This window comes from Nicotiana tabacum, chromosome 7 (genome assembly GCF_000715075.1).
Source record: "Nicotiana tabacum cultivar K326 chromosome 7, ASM71507v2, whole genome shotgun sequence".
Classification (NCBI taxonomy): domain Eukaryota; kingdom Viridiplantae; phylum Streptophyta; class Magnoliopsida; order Solanales; family Solanaceae; genus Nicotiana; species Nicotiana tabacum.
In genome coordinates, this window is record NC_134086.1 from 153,806,925 (window position 1) to 153,825,705 (window position 18,781).

The following is an 18,781-nucleotide window of genomic DNA, read 5'->3' on the forward strand; positions in this document are numbered from 1 at the left end:
TTGTAAATGTTGTCCTGAGGGTATGAAACCTTGAATTTCACATCGTTGTGCTATATTGAGGTGACACACACGCTAGATGATGAGCGTAGGGTCGTGCACCGTTGGAAATTGTGCCTTTGTCCATCCCATATGACTGTTTTACTGCGTATTTGATTGAAAACTATTTGCTATCATCATGTTTTGGGTTGAATGCCATACTTGGGCCTCGTGACAACTGTTTTGGACCATTAGGAGATTTTTACTACTCTTTCCTCACTATTTTGATTTTTTATCTGTACTCAGTCATGCTGTATTCTACTGTTTTCAATACTCAACCATGTTTACTCTATTTTAACACTTTAAATAATATTTTGGGCTGAGCATCATATTTTACTGTGCCCGAGTGCCTTTTAGAGATTTTTGACTAAGTAGGGATGAGGGACTGTGTTGTGAGGATTATTGTGAGATCGGGCTACACGCCGGATCAGTGTTGTACTAATTATGATTATGAGGTCGAGGGCCTGAGTTGTACGCCACCAGGTAGCTTGATATGAGGCCAAGAGCCTATTGATTATGCCACGAGATGGCTTGATATTGCGCTTGGACCGTAAGGGGCCCCTCCCGAAGTCTGTACACCCCTAGTGAGCGCGGGTACCTAGTGAGATATGTGATATAGCCCGAGGGGCTGAGGTTGTTCCATTTTATTGCCCGAGAGGCTGATTTCTGTTGGTATTGTCCCCGAGGGGCTGTGTTTATTTGTTTATCTCTATTCGCCGCTTTTCATTTACTTGTTTAACTGTTAAAAAGATGTTTTAAAGAAGCTTATACTGAACTAAGGTGTTTTTATAAGATTTCACTATTTTATTGCATTGTATTGGTTTTACACTGCCTCTTTGTAGCATGTTGTTGTGCTTTACGTGATTTCTTATCGCTCAGTCTTCATTTATTTTTATTACTCAGTGAGTTGGAGTACTCACTGCACCCTATGTACAGATTCAGGAGCTTCGGGTCTCGTTAGTGAGGGTTGATTGCTCCCAGTAGGCTATTCAGAGTCCACTAGGCAGTTGCTCGTCATTCACAGCCTAGTGTTTCTCCCTCCTATTTTACTTTTCTTGTTTTAGTTCTATAATAGATTGTATAAACTCTTTCATACTCTTAGACTTATGTTAGATGCTCATGACTGGTGACACCCCGATGTCGGGCTGTGCTGGTTTCCACAAATTATACTTGTTCACTTTTATTTTGGGATTATTAGCACGTTAATGACTTAAATTCTGTTATTATAATTGTTTAAATTGAATTGGGTATTGTGTTAGCTGGCTTTGTTTTACGATAGGAGCCATCACGACCGGGTACAGATTTAGGGTTATGACAAGTTGGTATCAGAGCCTAGGTTACATAGGTCTCATGAGTCATGAGTAGATTTAGTAGAGTCTCACGGATCGATACGGAGACGTCTGTATTTATCCTCGTGAGGCTACAGAGCCTTTAGGAAAACTTCATATTCTTGAAATTCTTATCGTGCGAATCTGTTGATCCGAGTACTAAACTTCTGTTATTTTATTCTCTCACATATGATGAGGACACGAGCGACCGGTCAGGATGGATGACCACTAGTACAACCAGCTGTAGCCACTAGAGGCCGAGGATGCGGTCGAGGCCGTGGTAGAGGTAGAGGTGTAGCCCGCACCGCAGTAGGGCAGCACCTGCAGATCCACCAGCCGCCCCAGTTCATGATCAGGTCCCAGTTGTGGATGCTCCAGCAGCACCAACTTAGGCACCAGCTGTGCCCATTGCGATTTCGGGTCTTCAGGAGGCCTTGGCTCAGATTCTATTAGTATGCACTTGCCTAGCTCAGGCGGTCTCAGTTACTACAGTCGCAACTACTTCTCAAGCCAGGGGAGGCACTCAAGCTCCCACCGTTCGCACACCTAAGCAGGTCATGCAGGGACTTCAGACACCAGGGGCACCTCTAGCCCAGCCGGTTGCAGCTGCTCAGGACTATGTAGCTCCTGCCATGCCAGAGGACGAGAAGTGCAGGTTGGAGTGATTTGGTAGACTTTAGCTTCCGACTTTCAGTGGTGCAGAGGGCGATGATGCCCAAGGTTTCTTGGACAAGTGTCAGAGGATTCTTCGTACAATGGGTATTCTGGAGACCAGTGGGGTCGCTTTCACTACTTTTCAGTTTTCTGGAGCTTCCTTCACTTGGTGAGAGGCTTATGAGAGGCGTATGCCTGTTGGTGGAACACCCCTTACCTGGCAGCAGTTCTCCGTTCTCTTTTTGGAGAAGTATGTGCCATAGTCTCGCAGAGAGGAGCTGCGTAAGCAGTTCGAGTGGTTGCGTTAGGGAGAGATGATTGTGATGCAGTATGAGATGAGGTTCTCAAAGTTAGCTCGTCATGCTATTTGGTTGGTTCCGATAGATAGAGAGAGGATCAGGAGGTTCGTTGATGGCCTCACATATTAGCTTCATATTCTCATGACTAGGGAGAGGGTGTCTGGTGTTACTTTTGAGCGGGTTGTAAACATTGCTCGTGAGATTGAGTCAGTTCATTGCCAGGAGCGAGATGAGAGGGAGGCCAAGAGGCCTCGGGGATCTAGTAGTTTTAGTGGTGCTCCTTTGAGGGGTCAGTTTCGGCACGGCAGAGGCCGTCCATTCAGACATGCTCAACTAGCTCGCCCAGGTTATCATGGGGCGTCATCGGGTCATATTCTCATCAGGGTCATTCATCACTCAGTGCCCTTCCAGCTTAGAGTTCATCCCGTGCTCTATCAGTTCAGGGCTCTTCTATGCCAGGTACATCTGCTAGTCATTCTGGTGCTAGGGGTTCCCTTCTGTCCCTGTCTCCAGCACCGGGGAGTTGCTATGAGTGTGGAGAGATGGGTCATATGTGGAGGCAGTGTCCTCGTCATCTTAGGAGTTCATCTCATTAGAGGAGTCAGCCATCAGCTTCAGCACTAGTTACTTCACCGTCACCCACCCACCCAGCTAGGGGTGGAGGTCAGTCAGCTAGGGGTGGCCCCAGAGGGGGAGGTCGATCAGGCGGTGATAAGCCAATTTCTATGCACTCCCAGCTTGACCCGATGTTATTGCTTCAGACGTTGTGATCACAGGTATTGTCTCTATCTGCCACAGAGATGCCTCTGTGTTATTTGATCTTGGTTCCACTTTTTCTTATGTATTATCATATTTTTCTCATTATTTGGATATGCCCCGTAAGTCTCTTGTTTCGTCTGTTCGTATATCTACTCCGGTGGGTGATACTATTATTGTGGACTGTGTGTGGTGACTATTGAGTGTATGGAAACCCTAGTGGATCTGTTATTACTATGTATGGTGGACTTTGATGTGATATTGGGCATGGATTGGTTATCTCCGTATCGTGCTATTTTGGACTGTCATGCTTAGATAATGACATTGGCTATGCCGGGTGTGCCATGGATTGAGTGACGAGGTTGGTCTGATTTTGTCCCCAGTAGGGTGATTTTGTTCTTGAAGGCCCAACATATGGTTGGGAAGGGTTGTCTTTTATATTTAGCCTTTGTGAGGGATATCGGTGCAGAGACTCCCAGTATTGATTTTATTCCTATTGTGAAGGATTTCCCTAATGTGTTTCCTGCAGACCTGTCGGGCATGCCACCGGAAAGGGATATTGATTTTGATATTGACCTGGTGCCAGCCACTCAGCCTATTTCTATTCCACCGTATCGTATGGAAACAGTAAAGTTGAAGGAGTTAAAAGAGTAGGTTCAGGAACTCCTTGATAAGGGGTTCATTCGGCCTAGTGTGTTGCCTTAGGGTGTGCCGGTTCTATTTGTGAAGAAGAAGGATGGCACGATGAGGATGTGCATTGATTACAGGCAGTTGAATAAAGTAACAATCAAGAACAAGTATCCTTTGCCTCGTATAGATGGTTTGTTTGACCAGCTTCAGGGAGCGAGAGTATTCTCCAAGATTGATCTCCGTTCAAGTTATCACCAGTTGAAGATCAGGGACTCGAATATTCTTAAGATAGCCTTCAAGACCAGATAAAGTCATTATGAGTTCCTTGTTATGTCTTTCGGGTTGACCAATGCCCCGACAGCGTTTATGCATTTGATGAACAATGTGTTTCGGCCTTATCTTGATTCGTTCGTGATTGTCTTCATTGATGATATTCTGGTATACTCGCGTAGTCAGGAGAAGCACGCAGAGAATTTGAGAGTTGTGTTGCAGAGGTTGAGGGAGGAGAAGCTTTATGCAAAGTTCTCCAAATATGAGTTTTGGCTCAGTTCAGTGGCTTTCTTGGGGAATGTGGTGTCCAACGAGGGTATTCAAGTTGATCCGAAGAAGATAGAGGCGGTTCAGAGTTGGCCTAGACCATCCTTAGCCACAGAGATTCGCGACTTTCTCGGTTTGTCGGGTTATTACCGCCGGTTTGTTTAGGGATTCTCGTCTATCGCATTTCCCTTGACCAAGTTAACTCAAAAGGGTGCTCCATTCAGGTGGTCGGATGAGTGCGAGGAGAGCTTTCAGAAGCTCAAGACAGCCTTGACCACGGCTCCAGTATTAGTCTTTCCATCAGCTTCAGGTTCATATACAGTGTATTGTGATGCTTCTAGAGTTGGTATTGGGTGTGTGTTGATGCAGGAGGGTAGAGTTATTGCTTATGCTTCTTGCCAGTTGATTCCTCATGAGAAGAACTACCCTGTTCATGATTTGGAGTTGGCTGCCATTATTCACACGTAGAAGATTTGGAGGCTTTATTTGTATGGTAAGTCTAGTGAGGTGTTTACTGATCATCGTAGCCTCCATTACTTGTTCAAATAGAAGGATCTCAATTTGAGGCAGCAGAGATGGTTGGAGTTGTTAAAGGATTATGATATTACTATTTTATACCATTCGGGAAAGGCCAATGTGGTGGCCCATGCCTTGAGTAGGAAGGCGGTGAGTATGGAGAGTTTGGCATATATTCCGGTATGGGAGAGACCTCTTGTAGTTGATGTTTAGGCCTTGGCCAATAGGTTCATGAGGTTGGATATTTCGGATCTCAAGTATTGGCTTGTGTGATTTCTCGGTCTTCCTTATTTGATCACATCAGAGAGCGCCAGTATGATGATCCTCATTTGCTTGTCCTTAAGGATAGAGTTCAGCATGATGATGCCAGAGATGTGACTATTAGTGATGACAAGGTGTGAGCACGTGATTTTTTGCCTCACAAGAACTACTCCAAAAGAAATCACAAATAATTTTCTTTGTATGCAATTTTTGAATTTTCGTGGCATTTCGTCTATGCATGTTCATTTTATTCTAATTAAGGAAAAATACAAAAAAAAAATGGTAATGCAGATGCATTCAGGAATTAATATTGCATTTTTAGAATTAATTAATCATTGGTTTATATAAAAGGATAATATAAAAATAATATATTTAGGAAATTATAAACCATAGTTTGGTTTTAAAAGAAGGAAAATCACAAAAATATGTAATTGTTATATTTTTTGTCATTTAAGTATGCCTTTGTGTGATTTTGATTTTTAACTAAATGTTTAATTGGTGTGATATTTATTGTCAAGTGTTAATTGATTTTACAATTTAATTAAGAATTGTGTAAAATTAGGAATAAAAGTAGAAAAAGAAAAAGAGTTGGAAAAAATAAAGAAAACCCGGTTTGGGCCAAAAAATTAAAAGGAAAGCAGGCCCAAACGAGCTGGCCCAATGCGTAAACTGGTCCATCTCCTCAGAGGTGCCCGAACGGCACCGTTTTTGTCATAGTTGAGCGGGGCCGTTGATCTCAAATGGATCAACGGCCAAGATCACATCTTTCATACCCGTCCCCAATACCCGACCCATCACCCCAATACCCGCACCGCCCCAGCACTACCAAATCGACATCGTTCCTTTAAGTGAGGAGATCCTGGCCATCAATCTCACCTGATCCAACGGCCAGGATCCATCCACCCCTCCCCTATATAAACTTAATCCTCTACCCCAGCCCCCCCAAACCAAACCAAACACCCCCCTCTCCTGTTCATCGTCTCCTTCAGAGACCAAACATATCCCCACCATCAACCACCGTGCACCGCCCACCGGAAATCGCCTCACAGCGGTTCCGGTGGGCCAAACGACCCCATCTTTACACCATAGCTTCCCCTCAACCTCCCCGTTCCAAATCCCTAACCCATATCCCTCGAATCAAGCCCCAACGTCTCGAATCTTCGATCAAAGCTTGGCCTGAAAACCCAACCTTTTCCGATGGCTTCCAAATCAACACCAAGGCTTCTCCTGACTATCCTCGTCGTAGATTCAGTAGTAGTTTAGGTTGAATCTTCCTGGAACTGCTCGAATCTTCATTTGAAGATTCGATCCAAACATGAACTTGCCCAGATCCATTTCAAATTCATACTAGGTGACCCCCAGGCCTCCCTCACCCCTAAACCACCATTGATTCCCTTCGAAGATGCCTAGAAGTGTTCGAATCCTAGATCTGAAAAAAAGAAGAGGAAAGGTCTGAAAAAAAATCAGACAGAGATTTTTAGAAGAAAAAGGCAGACTGAAAAGAGAGAAAACTGGACTAATTTTCGAAAAAAAAAGTGACATTAGGCTGGACTCTTTAACCTAAAAGACCATTGTATTTTCAAGAGGGATAAAGCTGAGGTTTATTTCAATAGTCTCATTTTTGTTTCATTTGAGTGTTCAAAGTAAGGCAACTATTGTTGCTTTGCATCTATTTCTCTTCTGCTTTGACTGTGGCTGCATTTTGGTATTACTGGGTTTCATTTGGCGTTGCTGTTTATTTTGCTTGAAGCTACTATTGGATATTCTTAAGTTTGCTGTTGGTTTTTCAATCTGCTACTGGTTTATCTGTTATTGGTTTTACTGGTTGTATTGCTGCATACTATTGAACCTACTATTGTTGTTGCTGTTGTTTACTGCTGCACTACTGATCTTCCACATCTTCTTTGCCTTTCCAATATCAGGTACCATTTTTGAACTCGCTACCATGTAACTAAACTGGAAGTTGGAATAAAGAAGTTCCATCAATTCTATGTGCTAATGAATGCCTCCTGTTGATTGATAGAACTTAGTTATTTTTGTGGTAGTTATGCTGACATTGTATAAGGTTGATGATTTCGTGTAGTACTTGGCTGTATAATGGGGACATTTATAGTTTGTTTAGAACTATGTTAATTGGAGTTTATATTGGACTGTTTGAATTGTATTAACTAGACCTCGAATTTGAATTAGTTGGATTATTAAACTTTGGAACCTGCGGCTTCAATAAAGCGTAACTGAACTTGTGTGTTAATCATAGCTATACGAAATCATCAAAAATAGAATCAGTTTGCCATTATTAGTCGTTATTTCTAGCTTGTTGTTCACTTAGTATAAATGAGTTGGTCGTTGTTTCAAGTCTGCGTAAGTAGTAAAATACGATACTAACCTCATGTTTACATAATTAATTTGTAATGACCTGGATTGCCTAACCCAAAATAATTGGTCCATTTTGTGTTTGTAAATCACGTTCCATTTGGGATTTCACATTAGTATTATTGGAGAATTCAAGTAAAAGTCAGTAGGTAAAATGACGGGAATTAAAATGCAGTCACTTAACGTTTGGTGCATTTGGACCCGTTAAGAATCAATTTCAGTAGGTGTTCTCATCTATTTGGGCTATCAGATCTCCCAGGCGCCTTTGGGCCTTGTTACTTGTGTTGAAGGCCCAGGTCCTGTCATAGTATTTGTCTATTTGGACCTGGGCCAAGCTTCACTGGTCTACCCTCTGTCCGGTGTGGATTGATGTCAGGCCCAATATATTGGTGGGTTGAAATTTTGTCTTGCCCGCATGTGTCATTTTGCTTCGGGCTTCTTGGACCCAAGACTGAAGTGGCCACTGATTCATTAGCACTTAAATGACAGGCTATGGGTTTTAAGTTAGGTAGCGGGTTCCAGCTAAGAGGTTCGTCCTTTTGTTTGGACCCAAACTTGAATTCGAAACCCGGACTTTGATGTTTACCAATTAGGATCTTTTCTTTTTCTTTTAGAAACAATAAAAAAACAATTTATAGAAAAATATAGTTGCTCTTAGGTTTACCCTTTAAAATAAAATGAGACGAGCCTCACTCAAGAAAACACAAAATGCGGGGCCCTCAATAATTGGTTATCGAAATACTTAGAAATTCGGGACGGGCCGTTTAGCGAGTTTCGTGGCCTTCCCAAAAGATAATGATACGTTAGACACTTTAGACGCGATTTTAATAAAATTACCTTCTTAAATTCGGGTGTGCATTTCATGCAACCCAAATCCAAATCCCAAAACGTTGAATAGAGTGTGTTTAGGATTGCGGGTGCATTTCATGTGACGCGATTCGAAGGCACGCCTTAAACGACGTTCACTTTCTCTTAAATAAATACATGTTGAATAAAAGCAGTTAATGGTAAAAATTGGCACATATGATCTTCATGTAATAAAATCAGATGAATAAGCTAAATACAACAGTTGAGCAACCGTGATAGAACCACGGAACTCGGGAATGCCTAACACCTTGTCCCGGGATAACAGAATTCCTTATCCGAATTTTTGGTTCGCAGACTGTAATACAGAGTCATTTTTTTCCTCGATTCGGGATTAAAATTGGTGATTTGGGACACCCTAAAATCTCCCAAGTGGCGACTCTGAATAAATAAATAAATCCCGTCTCGATTGTCCTTTAATTGGAAAAAACTCCTTCACCCCTCGCGGGAGCGGAAAAAGGAGGTGTGACATCTCTGGCGACTCTGCTGGGGACTAGAGCCAGAACCACTGGTTCAGGGTTAGAAATTCGAGCTTATATAAATTGTTATATTTGGTTTTATCTGATTTTGTTACATGTTTTGGCTCAATGTGCTAATTGATTGCCTTTTACCGCTTTGATATTACGTGAACTGTATATAAACTGTGCCGAAACCCATCTCATCTCTGAGTCTTCTGAATCATGAAGAAGGGTGCACTTCGTGTGACTTCTTTTCTGTATAGTGTCTAATTCCCAATTTAGAACGAGGTTGGATAAGTTGCAAAGCCGGTGAAGCTTCTGTATTCCCGGTGCGCTGCCTCCCCCTCGACTCGAGCTGTCCGCTTGGGTAGGCTAGGTCTAGAACAAACACCCAGGTTCTGAACCTAGAATAACTCAGCCTCATGCCGGATCCCTAATAGGAACGCTTATTTGCATCATGTGCATTTTGACTTAGGGGACTCAACACAGGGGTTGGGTCCGTCTAGGGCTAGCAACCTGAAATAAAGACCGTCCTGATGTATCTTATTTGTTTTATGTGCATTTATTTGCTCGGTCTTGCATGTTGACCGGCTTCTGAATCTCGGGAATTTAAAAAAAAGGGTTAAAATTCAAAAATATTTCTTTAGACGTCTTACTTTTCAAAAAAAAAAAATCTTCGTCCTCGAGGGCCGTATTTGAAGGCCGAGTCCTTTGGAATATAGATAGTTTTGAGTCAAATAAAGGTTTTTCCTTTTTTAAATCACCATAATAAATGTGCAGGATGAGCACAAGTCAGAATGAACCATTCTCAGTCTGTAGCGAGGTCCCTTTGCAACTCTACATGTGGTGGAACGATATGGAAAATAATAGTAAAAAGATAGTGGAAAGAGTTTTGGGATGTTTTGTCGATCTGTTGAATATCAAGCCAAGAACAGATATCATCGAGGCTCTAATACCATTCTGGGACCCAACCCGCAATGTATTCCGTTTTGTCGACTTTGAACTTTCACCTACGCTAGAAGAAATCGCAGGATACGTGGGAATGAATGGAAAATTAAGGGGGCAATATTTGCTTTCACCAAGACCGGTATCTCCGCATGGATTTTTGGATTTGCTAAATATTAGTCGGAAGGTGCAAAATGATGACTTGTCGAAAGGGTGTTGTGCTCTCCAATTCTTATATCAACGGTACGATGTTCCTCAGGGTTTTGAAGAGCCGAATCTCGGGTTAACTCATGCTGGAAACAGGAACAAGTGGGAGGCGAGACGTACATTGGCATTTATAACAGCATTTCTGGGGGTCGTGGTTTGTCCACACAAAGATAAGAAAATAGAGATAGGCCTGGTAGGGATGGCTGATGTTGCAATCAAGAAAACCAACAATATTGTGGTCCCTTTGGTTTGGTCCGAAATCTACCGAGCCTTAACTATATGCCGAGAAGGAGGCAATTTCTTCCAAGGCTGCAATCTCTTACTCCAGCTGTGGATGTAAGAACACCTTTGTCACCGAGTAGGATACATGAATCACGGGTTGACCAAACAAAATTGTATTAGTGGTTTTGAGAAACGGATGACGGGCGTTGTATTCCCTGAAGGTGTCGAAGCGTGGCTTGCACGATTAAGAACCACAACAGCAGACCAAATTGAATGGGCCTTTGGGTGGTTGCCTGATATTGAGGTAATATACATGGCGGCCGAGGAATGTCATATTCTTTTGATGGGAGTTTGCAGTATCCAACCATATGCTCCTCATCGGGTACTGCGCCAACTAGGAAGATTTCAGGTAATTCCCACTGATGAGGATCTAAGCAAGCACGCCATTGAGTTGAGTCCAGGAGTCGTGTTCCCCGAAGAAAAAATTAGAAAGTTGTGGCACGAATGTAGATTCCTTGAGCCCAAGACTATTGTTCGGGAACTAGCTAAGGGTGAAGTAAACCCAAAGTACGATGTTTGGTTCGGGAAAAGGTTCCAGATTCGTCAGAGACCTGCTAAAAGAGCTCACGTCCAACAATTTACGGATGACTCGCAGGAACAGTGGGGCTGGTTAGTGAGAGAGGAAGGCTACCAGGATGAAATCGGAAAGCTAAAGCGACAAATTGAAAGGCTTATGTTTGAAAACAACATGCAAGTAGCCTCGGAGCAGGATGAAAAGAACAAATTAGCCAAAGAAAACCAGGCACTGAAAGCCCGAATTCGCCAAGTCGGTAAGAGTGATAGCGACCGACAGAAACGTCGCTCTGATGAAAGGTTGATAGCAGAATTGAGAAATCAAGTCAGCAAAAGCCGAGAAGACTTGGAGAGATCCAAGGCTTGTATAGCAAGAATGCGGGTCAGGTGGGCCAAAGTTACAGCAGCACGGAGAGAGCACCTATGGCAAGTGAAAAGAAACTACGAAATGAGTGTTACGACATTGAGAGAAATAAACTCCATCCTCAATAATCGGGTCCTTAAACAAGCCCGGGATGCTAGAATAGATAGGGAATGCTCCTATGAGTCAATAGCCCAAATGGAAGAACAAATGGAGAGGTTCCAAGATCAGCTTATTGACAATACTCAAATATTGGGACTAAAGAATCAACGGATAGAACAGATGTGCATAGAGAGGGATAGAATCAGGGGTAGGATCAATGAGATAGGGCGCTACATCACCACGAAGTGCCTAACATGTGAAGAGATGCCCCGTGATATCCTTTTTTCCTCAGTCATGGATTATGTCCACCGGATCATGGAGGAACTAAAAAGCTTGCAAAGAAGCCTGGCACCAAAGCCCGCGGAAAGGCCGAACGATGCCTCGCGGGCACCAAAACTCAAGGCTTTAATGTATCCCTAGTTCAATCTTGCACTTGTTTGTTTTTCAGAGTCTATTGTCTGCCCTTATGTTCTCTTCAAACATTCTTAAAAAGAAAAAAAAAGTATGGAGTCTGTATTTTCGTTTGTTTTTTTTATGATGGCTTGTAATAGCGTATTTGAGTAATAAAAGAAAAACTGGGTCTTTATTTTTATGGCACGAACTACGCTTGGTCTGATTCGTGCGGGGTCACGATACGTAGGCAATCTCTATAGGATTCGATCGTAATTATAAAAAAAAAATAAAAAAAATGGAAATATATATATATATATATCTGTCAGAGCAAGAATAAGCCGGGATGATGCATGCGGTCAGAGCAAAAACATGTTAGAAATGATTAACTGCCTAAGAACATTGCATCCCCAACGTGCAATTACAATATCTGTTAAGACTCTAACACTGACAAGTTTGTTATTTTTCCAATCAATATCAGTTAGTTGTTAGAGCGTACTGGCACCGTACCATTATCAAACAAGATCGAAAGGTCCTATACCAGAAAGCATGACTGGATCAGACAACAGTGTTGAGTCGGAAAAAACGGCAAATTAGATGCTGAAGGAAGCCATGGAAAAAATGGGAAAAATGAGGCTGGAAATGAATGAAATGCAGATAGCCTTGGCTAGAGCCCAAAAAGGGCAGGAACTACCTGTTACTCCTACGCTCCAACCAGGACACACATCAGAATATCCCTCTCCCGGTCCTTCAGCAAGTTTCCCAAGCCATCACTATTATCAGGGAAGAGAGGCTTATGATCCCCAAGCTCCACCACCCACTCAAAACCCTCCTCCACCAAATGTTCCCGTCTTTGTGGCACCTCCCCCAGCCCCATTTCATAGATCATCCAGTGAGCCACTGTTTCAGGCTCATGACACACAATATTACCCCCCTAAACTCACATTCAAAGCACCCGAGTCACATACCTATAATCCCCACTTTGAGGTCCCGACGGAGATTGAAAAGCCGGCTAAGAGCCCAGAGCAGGACGAGGTGATAAGGAAATTTAAAAGCCTGGAGCAGTCCTTCAGGAACATACACGGGTTAGGCAACCAGTTTAGTGTGGCCTACAAGGATCTATGCCCTTTCCCTGATGTTCAATTACCAGCAGGGTTCAAGATGCCCAAATTCGATTTATACGAAGGGCATGGCGATCCTATGGCACATCTACGGGGTTTTGTAGCAAAATGAGGGGAGCGGGGGCAAAGATGAGCTACTGATAGCTTACTTTGGCCAGAGTTTGAGCGGGTCGGCATTAGAGTGGTATACAAGACAAGATCCGAGCAGGTGGTACACCTGGGATGATCTGGCACAGGCTTTCGCAGGACACTTCCAATACAACCTTGAGATAGTCCCAGACCGTCTCACATTGCTAAAGCTTGAGAAGAAATCCGGGGAAAGCTTCAGGGAATTTGGGTTTCGATGGAGAGAACAGGCAGCCAGACTTGATCCTCCAATGAGAGAAGGAAAAATGGTAGATTACTTTCTACAAACTCTAGAGCCGACTTACTTCGGTCACTTGGTAACGTCAGTTGGCAAATCCTTCAATGAAGTGGTGAAAATGGGAAGTATGATAGAAGAGGGACTTAAGTCCAATAAGATCCTGAGTTACTCAGCAATTAAGGCAACAACTCAGGCCATTCAGAGCGGCACAGGAGGTGCGCTCGGAAAGAAAAGGAGAGAGGAGGTCACAACAATAGAGGCGGGCAATTGGTCCAGATCTAAAGGCCCTTCCCCTCATTACCAACGGAAATCCCATTATCTAAACTACCCACACAATCCATACAACCCTCCACAACCCTACTACCCACCACAAGAACAACATTTTTCCATACATCACGCCCAAACTTACACCCAGCCTCTAGCTCGTCCGCAATGGCGTGTACCGGCTCCCCAACATACGTATCTACCTCTACAGAACACATATCCACCACCGAGGGCCTACAAGAATCCTTCAGGGCCAAACTTTCGCGGAAATTAGGCTTTCAGGAACGAAAGGATGCAGAAGCCAAGAACATTCACTCCGTTGGGAGAAACCTATACTACTCTGTTTCACAAGTTGAAGCAGATAGGCCTACTAAGTCCTGTTGAAACCAAATTGCCGAATCCCCTTCCCAGAAATCTGGACCATTCAGTGAGCTGTGAATATTTTTCGGGTGCTCTCGGGCATGATACTGAGAAATGTTGGAAGTTGAAGACTGCCATACAAGATCTTATTGACACAAATTGGATCGAGGTTCAGGCACCAGGGCCCCCCAACATCAATGAAAATCTATTACCGGTGCACCATGAAGCCCACATGATCGAATTAGTGCACGAGAGAGGGAAACCAAAAACACCCTCACAAACGGTAATGATGATTCGCGCCAGTACTGTTACGCAACGCCTTCCTGATGATCTTTGGAAGGGCAACGTAAGGCTAAGCAATCGATGTCAGTGTGGTTGTTGTCCGCCAATGAGGTCCTCGCCGCACGCTAGACTAGATTGTCAGTGCCGTGCGGGAAAACCAATATCGTGAGCAATTGCGAAAGCTGAGAGAGAATTGGGTTTTGAATTCTGATGATGATTTTATTGATGACTGAAAATGATGATTACAATGATGTGGTGTCGAGGGGGAGAGACACCAGAAAATGCTGATTGAAATGTTGGATTGTTTGGTCCCCCTTTATAATGCTTAAAAAAATAAACCAACATTACAAGACTAGCCCTAATAAAGCTGTAGAAGCACACTGAAATGAAAATGATGAAAACTAGTCTATGATTACAATGAAAAGGACTTAGATTATTACAAGGAAAAACTAAGTCCGATGGCAGCATCTTTATCTTACTGGTCAGGGTCTGTGCGCGCGTTGCTGTGGGCGCGCGCGACACTTGATGTGCTGGCCTGAGGCTGGGCACTGGTGCTTGGCATCAGGGTCTGTGCGCGAGGCGCTGTTGGAATGGGTCTGCAGTTGGGCGCTGGCGAGGCATCAGGATCTGCGCGCGCGGCATTGTCAGGGCGCGCGGCGCTGTTGTCATTGGCCAGCCCTTGGGCGCTGGCGAGAGGCATCGGTGGGGCGACAGAGGCACATGCGCGCTTGTCACTTGGCGCAGCCAAGACCACGGGGCCGACCATGGCGCTAGGCATTGTGAGGCTTGCTAGGCCGCCATGGGGTGCGGCCAAGGGGTCATGGGGCATGTCTGGAAAGCAGCCCATGACATTCTCCCCCACCTGAGTTGGCGCCGTCCTCGGAGCCTTATGATGATGATGATGATGATGATGTTTCTGATGGTTGTTGGATGGGAGGTCTGCGCCCCTCTGTTCTTTGAGCTTGCTGTTGTAGCGAAGCAATGATTGCATGCGGCTGACATGGAAGACTGGATGGATCTTCCACCAGGATGGAGTTTTGACCTGGTATGTGGACTTCCCAATGCGTTTTGCAATGGGCAGGGGCCCGATGTATTTTTGTTGCAGGCGAGGGTCATGGGTCCTTTCTGCAAACAAGTACCGCTTTGGGATGCATAGCATTACTTTGTCCCCTGGTTGATGTTTGGCAAAGCAAAGCTTTTGTTCGGTGAACCTTTTTGCCCGCTCTTGGGCCCTGATGAGATAGCTCCGCACTATCTCCATGTTGCGCTCCCATTCGCTCGAGAAGTTGGCAGCTCGAGAAGATTTCGGCATGGTTGATGCATTCACCGTTTGCGGGAGAAGCGGTTGCTGTCCGGTAACAATTTCAAAAGGGCTCTTGTTTGTATGATGGCTCTTTTGAGAATTGAAACACAGTTGAGCAGCATCCAGGAGCTTCACCCAATGCTTCTGTGATCCGGTTGCGAAGTTGCGGAGATATTCCTCCAGCATGTCATCGAACCGGTCTGTTTGTCCATCCGATAGTGGATGGATGTCTGTGTTATGACTCAGTGTTGACCCAAAGCACCTGAAGAGATGGGTCCAAAAGTTGCTAGTAAAGCGTGAGTCGCGCCTACTAACAATGTTTTTGGGCAGGCCCCAATGTTTGACAATGTGCGAGAAGAAGAGTCGAGCTGTATCTTCTGCTGAGATGTTTTGCGGGGCTGCTATGAAAGTTGCATAGTCTGAGAACTGATCTATGACAACCATAATGGATGCAAGATTGCCGACTTGGGGCAATCCCGTGATGAATCTGAGGGAAACACTTTCCCATGGTCTCTGAGGGACATGTAATGGCTGCAAGGGTCCCGGCTGTGATGAGTGATCCGACTTGTCCTTGTGGCATGGCTGACAAGTCTTCACACGATGATGAGCGTCACCAGTCTTTTGAGGCCGATGACATGATGACTGATTGTTGCTGCGAAGGGTAGCCTGAACCTGGGGTTCATGTCTGTTGACTACCTTCTCCAACTGCATGGCCGAGATGTTTTCAGCGGCCATCTTTATGGGAAAGCATGGTATGGTGCAGGGCTTGGCCCCGTTTTCTCCCATCATCAGGAGCATGTTGGCAAATGGTACTGGAATGGTGTTGGTTTGCCTCATGAACTCCAAACCCACTATGATGTCGAAGTCATCTATGATTGCGATGCGCAGGTCGATGCTTCCTTTGTATGGGCCAAGTTTCACTGGGACATTTGTAGCTGTTCCACCCAATGTCTGAGGTGGTGAGTTGATAGCCTTGACGCGGCCTTTGCTCTTTTGTACCACAAGACCTAGGCGCTCTACTTGCGTTGATGACAAGTAGTTATGGGTGGCACCCGTGTCTATCAATGCGTGAAGGGGCTTGCCGTTCACTTTCAATTCGACGAACATTAGGGTCCTCACTTGTTTAGGAGGCCTCTCGTCCATCTTTTCTTTCCCTTTCTTGGTGATAGGGACTGATGTTTTCTTAGGAGGACATGCACTGGTCCCCGCTAAGGCATGTGGGATAGAGCCAACAATTGCATTGAAGGCGCCTACCTGGTTGTCTTCAGATGTGTCTGATGCATCTGTCTCATCCTCGACAGTCTGATGAGCATTGACCTTGATGTTTGGGCACTCATTGTTCCAATGTGCCCCACCGCAATGACGGCATTCTGAGGAAGGCTTTCTCCCCTGATTGTTGTTGATGGATGCAGCACTATTGCTGTTGGAGGGAGGAGTCTTAGTTTTGGATGCACTCCGATCTCCCCCACTTTTGCTTGGGCCACCATTGCTGGGATGGTGCCCGTTGGATCCCCCTCGGACAGACGGCTGGGGCCTGTCGTTCTGAGTTCCCAAATGATAGTCGCCAAGGCATTCTGCAGCTTGAATGGCCTTGGGGAGGGTGTCTACCCGTTGTCGCTATAGTTCCATACGGGCATGAGGTTTCAAACCTTCTATGAATGCGAAGAGTTTGTCTTTGTCCCCCATGTCGTGTATGTTTAGCATGAGTGCGGAGAATTCGCGCACGTACTCCCTCACTGATCTGGTATAGCGGAGGTCCCGTAGCTTTCTCCTTGCATTGTATTCCACATTTTCGGGAAAGAACTGCAGGCGTATGGCTACCTTCAATTCGTCCCATGTCTGAAGAGTATCTTCACCGGCCTTGATGGCTTCGTATTTGACCCGCCACCAAAGTTTGGCATCGCCCTGAAGATACATGGCAGCAGTCGCTACCTTTTTGGATTCCTCCAAATGGCCCACGGCATCGAAGTATTGTTCGATGTCGAAGATGAAGTTTTCCACTTCTTTAGCATCCCGGGATCCGTCGTATGGCTTTGGCTCCGGTATCTTAAGCTTTTGTGGAATGGGGGTGAGGTTTGCTGCACCCTTGATGTGATGATCGCCTTCTCGAAGTAGGCTCTGTAAGGCAGCATTGACAACGTTGAGCTTGTCAGTCAAGTCGTTTATGGTTTGCTGCATGGCAGTTAGTCTGTCTGCCTCATGTTGCTGATGGGCTAAATCGTCGGCACGCTCCTGTTGGAGGTCCTCAAATTTGCCATGAATATTGGCAGTTTCGATGGTTGCCGTTTGTCGGTCGTCATCAGAATCACGACTGATGTTTGCAATGACATTTTCGGCCTGCCGCATTCGGCGGTCCAGGTCGTCCAACCTTTGCACTAGGTTGTTGTTTGATCAGGCACCGTATCCACGATGGGTCGTAATCGGTCAACCGTCTCTTCTAGGGATTCTAGACGCTCCCCATGATTCACCATGGTCAGAAATGGTGATGATGGCAAATGTTCCCTCGTCCGATGTCGAGCCTAGGCTCTGATACCAACTGTTATGCAACGCCTTCCTGATGATCTTTGGAAGGGCAACGTAAGGCTAAGCAACCGATGTCAGTGCGGTTGTTGTTCGCCAATGAGGTCCTCGCCGCACGCTAGACTAGATTGTCAGTGCCGTGTGGGAAAACCAATGTCGTGAGCAATTGCGGAAGCTGAGAGAGAATTGGGTTTTGAATGCTGATGATGATTTTATTGATGACTGAAAATGATGATTACAATGATGTGGTGTCGAGGGGGAGAGACACCAGAAAATGCTGATTGAAATGTTTGATTGTTTGGTCCCCCTTTATAATGCTTAAAAAAAATAAACCAACATTACAAGACTAGCCCTAATAAAGTTGTAGAAGCACACTAAAATGAAAATGATGAAAACTAGTCTATGATTACAATGAAAAGGACTTAGATTATTACAAGGAAAAACTAAGTCCGATGGCAGCATCTTTGTCTTGCGGGTCAGGGTCTGCGCGCGCGTTGCTGTGGGCACGCGCGACACTTGATGTGCTGGCCTGAGGCTGGGCACTGGTGCTTGGCATCAGGGTCTGTGCGCGAGGCGCTGTTGGAATGGGCCTGCAGCTGGGCGCTGGCGAGGCATCAGGATCTGCGCGCGCGGCATTGTCAGGGCGCGCGGCGCTGTTGTCATTGGCCAGCCCTTGGGCGCTGGTGAGAGGCATCGGTGGGGCGACAGAGGCGCATGCGCGCTTGTCACTTGGCGCAGCCAAGACCACGGGGCCGACCATGGCGCTAGGCATTGTGAGGCTTGCTAGGCCGCCATGGGGCGCGGCCAAGGGGTCATGGGGCATGTCTGGAAAGCAGCCCATGACAGTACTAATGAAGAGTCAACCAGTGGAAAGGCAGTAGTATAGTCGGGAAAGGTATATGACAAGCCCTTTGTGATAGTAGGGAAAGGACCATCTATTACGGCGAAGAGGCCAGAGTCAGTCAGAGCAGTGTTGCAGGGAGTAGCAAACAAACCAAGGTTGGTAGTAAAAGGGGTCCATGTGGGAACGGTTTTTATCAAGCCGGTCATACAGT